Raw genomic sequence first — 6,088 nt, 5'->3', positions numbered from 1 at the left:
TGCCCGCCCCTTTCTCCTCGTTCTTAAGGAGGCACCAGGGAACTGTGCCGGGCAAGGCTGAGTGTGGCTCTTGGCTTTGCGACACCAACGATCTTGTTCTCACGATCAGTAAAGTGTTGTTGAAAGGGGCGTCTAGGCCTGAGGGAGAGGGTTGCGAGCCTCTCTGTTCCTCATCTTTTAAAATGAGGAAACAGCAGCCCACCTCAAAGGGCTGCTGGCAGCCTTTTGGTTACCTAAGGTCAGTGATTTTTCTTCTTTTTTGAAAAATATATGTTTAGGGATACTCTTATTTCCCTACTCATATTGAAATACTGCCCTTCAATGAGGCCAAACTTAGGTTCACAAAATGTTTAGGGGTATGCGTACCTCTGCGTTCTCCCACAAAAAAAAGCACTGCCTACGGTAATGTAACCTAAGATAACTGGTGGACCACTGCCTATTCCCACAACTCCCCCTGAACCTATTGCCAGAGCCACTAACTCAAATACAGTGGTACGTCTGGATGAAAACAGGATCCGTTCCAGAGCCCTGTTCGCATCCTGAAGCGAACGCAACCTGCGTCTGCACATGCGCGGGTCGCGATTCGCCGCTTCCGCACATGCGCATGCGGCGAAACCCAGAAGTAACGCACTCCGTTACTTCTGGGTTGCCGTGGAGCGCAACCCAAAAATGCTCAACCCAAAGCTACTTCAACCCAAGGTATGACTGTACCCCAATGGGTTTTTGCTGCTCATCTCCCCATGCCTGAGAAAAGTGTGCATTTTGAAGGATGGCTCTGTTGTGGTTCACATCCTCTTTCAGAGAGTGTGAATTCGGCAAGTTTGTTTTTAAATGCAAACTGAATGCAATTTCTCCTCCATTCCTATTTCCTATCAATCGTTTATTCACCCCATGCTTTTCAGTGTATTTCCCCATCACCTTCCAAACCACAAAAAGTCTAAGTGTGCTTGTTGCAATAGGGTGACAGAGCACGTTATTCCACTTGAATTGTGCAAAGCTAAATTTCCGTTGTGTGCTTGAATTCTTCCCACAAAATATACAAGCTGGAGGCACCCGTGTGAAATCGTATGTTCGTTTAATGACAAGAGGCAGTGCACTGCTGCTTTAAGAAAACCCAACAACAATCTGATTTAATTGAGCACTCCAGTGGAAGGTAAACTGAACCTTCAAATAACTGGAAAATAAAATTACACCTAACCAAAGGTTCTTCAAACAGTGCTGGCATTGTTGCAATTGTTGCATTTCACCACTTAAAAATAATAACCACCAGATGAGCACCCTAACATTGTACAGTGTTACAGTGCATAGCAGTGGCGTAGCGTGGGGGGTGCAGGGGGGGCGGGCCGCACTGGGCGCAACATCTGGGGTTAGGGCAAATCCATGGGTTAGGGGGCACAAATCCACGGGTTAGGGGGTGCAAATTACTTGCCTTGCCCCGGGTGCTGACAACCCACGCTACACCACTGGTGCATAGCCTCCAGATATTTTTTTAAAAACATACATTTCAAAATGAGGAGAACATGTAGGGGGCGGAGAAGTGGGTCATTGTCAGTTATTACATTGCAAGATATACCTGACGATTGCTTGTGGTTATGGCACAGCCACAATCCACACAGTAAACAGCAACACAAATAGTGTGCTCTCTGGCGAAAATACCGCATTCTCTGAATTTTGCAATGCACTTCTCCTGCCAAGTAATGTGTACAAAAATTCACATACTAGGGTAAAGTGTGCATATAAATGCATATATTAGTGAAAATAACATAAATGCATTGTGTCAGGGGAAATTGCTTACAAAAATGTGTATACCGGTAGTATTCAAAACTGCATTAAGATGTATTTATTAGGATAAATTTGCACTAAAATGCTGATATGTTTTCATGAGGATTATTTTTACTGGTTTGCAAACTGCTGCAGAAATGTGAACTGGTGAACTGGATTTAGGATAATAATAATAATAATAATAATAATAATAATAATAATAATAATATAATAATAATAATAATAATAATAATAAATTAATAATAAATAAAAACAACAACTTTTATTTGTATTCCGCCCTCCCCGGCCGAAACCAGGCTCAGGGCAGCTAACATCAAATATATAACATTAATATAAAATCAAACAATAATTACCTCCTAAAAACAAGTCAAGATCAAATTCAAATCTAATTAGATGGCTTTCCGCAGGGTTAGGGTTGAGGGTGAGAAATTGAGGGAACTGAGAGTTATTCCTCTTCATTACATATGAATTCAAGCTCTGTCACATGTATCAGATACTATACGTGCTAGTCCTAGCCTCTGCCTGCCAACCCCACCAAGGGTTAATCAAACATGTCAAGGGAAGACAGGCTACATTCTCATTTCAAGGAGGCCAGTCACTGGTTGTCCTCTATGTCAAAAATTTGGGGGCTTCTTATACATGGATAGTGCCAAGGGTGGATTTTCTTAAATCGGAGTCCCCCAAAATAGGGGGTATCTTATACATGGGGGGCATCTTATAGACAGAAAAATACGGTAAATGTTGACCATGCAATTCTAAGAATGCCTCAGTGAGGTACATGGTGTGGGCTTCTCCAGTGATAGCTTCTTTTTGGTCCGAAGTTGTTATTCACATCAATTTTGTAATGGCGAAATATCAATATTTTCAGATGTTCATGTACTTTTAATTTATATTCATGTAGTATCGGGATAGATTTGAATTTCGTAAGCCCTTATGGTTGCTAAGAGACTTTTACTTTTGAGCCTGGAAAGATAAATACCCACCATCTATTACACAACATTCTGAGGATCTCATGGCACTGGCCACAATAGAACATATTTCATATTGATGTCAATTTTTTGTGGATACCTTGCTGGATATTTGGAGGGCTTATTTTAGCTTCTATGTTTAACTAAAATGTAAGCACTGCTGGTTATTGTATTCAGAATGTGAACTGATCGTGGCTTATTTTTTTCTTCATTAAATTTGCAAATAAATAATAATAATAGGAAAAAAGAAAGGATTCTCAAATAGAAAGCTGCATTCCTGCATTCACCCCTCTCTTATTTCTTCTTCCTTCCTTCCTTCCTTCCCAGCAGACTGTGGTATAAGCATCTCTCTTGCCAGAGATCTGAACCATCATCTTGCAGCAGGCCTTTGATATTAAGCCAAGGGCCACATTAAATTGAACTGAGGGCCACATGCAATGCTAGGCTCACGTATTGCCCACTCCTGATGTAAATAAAGAGAACCCTCACACAGAGACGCTGCCCTTTTGTTTATAATATCTTTTTAGAAGGATTGTTCACCATGACTGCTGAACACAGTGCCTCTGGCTGATCCTGTTGTATAACATAGTTCAACTACTCCCCATATTTCTTGTTGGAATTCAGGTCCTGAGGGGGAAACTTGGCCACCCACATGGCACTTGCCCTCATAACCGTGCACAAAGCCCCCAGGATTCCTAAGAATGTGACTAGATCAGATGAATCAGCTTCTTCTTGGCTTCTCTCGCTACCTTTTAAAGGCACAGGAGCGCCCTGGTGAGTTAATAACACAAATGAATGGAAATAACATGGAAAAAGAATAGCAAAGAAGGATTTTAATACATCTCCCCCCCCCCCTTTTGCTTAGGACTTGAGGAATTCTTTTGGAAGTTACGATTTTTCTCAGTTAAGTTATTCCAGCATCCCTCAACCTGGTTCTCTTTTGCTGGCTGGTCACAAAAAATCTGGAGGATTCCATGTTGGGAAAGGCAGACATATCTTTTCTCATTTCATATTCATAGACACATCGACATTTTGAAAATTGCATCTTGTTTTAATGTTGGAAGAGCTGGCCTGGGGGGAAAACACAAGAAGAAGAAGAAGAAGAAGAAGAAGAAGAAGAAGAAGAAGAAGAAGAAGAAGAAGAAGAAGAAGAAGAGAAGAAGAAGACAACATAGCTAAACATAGCTAAACAGGACCTCCTGTATGTGAGAGCCCTTTATATTATTTCTCAACTTTCTGATATGTCATATAAGGCTGATGGAATATATGGGATTACTTTTTGCCTTTCCTTTCCAGGAAAGGATGATATGTTGGTAGAGGAAACAAACAATTATTATTTTGTATGGAGGGTTGTTGGTTTTTTTGTAGCTACGTATCTTAAAATACAACATGTAATGTTCTCTGTCACAACAGAGGCTCACATCAGTGGTGAACCTTAGCATTTCAAATTTCAGTGGCGCCCTGTGCAATGCCCAAATCCACCCTCCCTCCTGCCTCTCACCTTCGGTTGGACTTCATAGCTGTGGCACTTGCTGCTGTGCCCCAGAAGCTCTGCTCCCAGTATGTCCAAACCAGTCATACCCCTACATGTGCCTTTATCCACCGCTTGTGAGGAAGGCATGTTTGAAGTTGGCAAACCCCTTCATGAGCCTGTTGTTATAGTAGATAGTGCTTCTGACATAGATGTGCACACACGAGATCACACATGCGTGCTCCTTGCTTTCCCCGTTGATCCCTTTTGCAGCTTGCAAAACACTACAACTATCCCTGTTTACCAAGGCAGGGACAACCCTCATTATTGTTACCTGTCCCTTGGGAGAAGAAATGGTGCCTATTTTGTCCGTATTTTGCCTTTGGAAGGAAATTATTTGTTTATTATTTCTACCCTACCTGTCAGTCCTCAAAAGGGTCGTGAGGTGGCTTACATTTCAAAACGATGCAATGCTACATTATATTTGTGATGCATTAAAATACGGTAGTAATAATAATAAATAATAATAATAATAATAATAATAATAATAATTTATTTATACACCAAATATATAAAATACGTTAAACTACATTAAAAACACAAAATCAAATGATTAGTTTAAAATACAATTCGAATCACATTTAAAATCAAAATAAAATTAAGTGGGAAGCCACAAATCATAATCATAGGGGTAAGGAATTAAAATTTCACCAGGCCCGGCCACTCATGCTGGTCCTTGAGGCCTGGGACCTCCAAAGTATTATTGTTTGTGGACCGTAAGGTCCTCCACGGGGCGTACCAGGAGAGGAAGTCCCGTAAGTACAAGGGTCCAAGGCTGTATATGCAATAAACATAGAAAATAAATGTTGTGGAAGCCATCCATGCAGTCTGTGGAGTATTTCAGGTTTCAGGCTCCTCCTTTGGGGTATCTAAGACTGCAATCCTGCACACACTTACCTGGCATTAAGACCCACTGAAATCGACAGGACTTACTTTCGGATTGCAGTGTGAAGGATTATGGTGTAGAAGTTAAATTTCTGAATATGGAGATGATTCCATCTTGATTCTAGCATGCACCACATGTAAATGCTTGTCCATGGACACAAAATACCAGTCTGCTGCTTTCCTTCTACTAACAATCCATAGCTGCTTATTCAGACAGTAAATGTTGCTCAACAGGTTGGAGTTGCAGCTGTTTTTTAATAGATAGTAAGTGTGGAAAGGTCCTGTTTGTATGTAGGTATTCATACATATTTATTATTACCTTCATATTCTACCTTTCCTCCAAGGAGTTCAAGGTGGCATACGTGGTTCCCTCCCTCTCCTTTTTATCTTCACAACAGCCCTATAAGGTGGGTCAGGCTGAGAGACAGTGACTAGCCTAATACAGTTGCTGTTTATTCCCAGCAACTGGTATTCAGAGGTATACAATATTGTAAACTGCCTTGTGATCCTTGGGTGAAATAATAGTAATGATAAAAATACTGCTTCTGACAATGAAGGTAGAAGAACATAGCCACCACTGTAACATTTAGTTAAAATTTAATTATTTACAATTTTATATCCCACTTTTTAACCTGTAAACAGGTTCACATGGCAGCTTAAATAAATTTAAAAATGCACAATAAAACAAATATCAAAACTTTTTTTTAAAAAAAGAGCAGTCAAAATACAGCAATCTACAGCAACAATAACCCAGCAACCATTTTATGTCAGATAGTACTGTCCAATACTCCAATACTTTGGCCACCTCATGAGAAGAGAAGACTCCCTGGAAAAGACCCTGATGTTGGGAAAGATGGAGGGCACAAGGAGAAGGGGACAACAGAGGACGAGATGGTTGGACAGTGTTCTCAAAGCTATGAAC

At 40.7% G+C, this 6,088-nt stretch overlaps 1 long non-coding RNA gene across 1 annotated transcript; it reads left to right on the top strand.

Moving 5' to 3' along the window:
- The first annotated feature begins 628 nt into the window (after positions 1-628).
- Positions 629-3,885, top strand: LOC310762662. Its single transcript, XR_014548119.1, has 3 exons — positions 629-699; positions 3,375-3,524; positions 3,616-3,885. It is a non-coding gene; the product is annotated as an uncharacterized lncRNA (long non-coding RNA).
- Positions 3,886-6,088: the final 2,203 nt, after the last annotated feature.

Source organism: Podarcis filfolensis (genome assembly GCF_964270895.1).
Source record: "Podarcis filfolensis genome assembly, chromosome: 5".
Classification (NCBI taxonomy): domain Eukaryota; kingdom Metazoa; phylum Chordata; class Lepidosauria; order Squamata; family Lacertidae; genus Podarcis; species Podarcis filfolensis.
The sequence above is the reverse complement of the archived record's forward strand: the minus strand, read 5'-3'. Positions and strand labels throughout refer to the sequence as shown.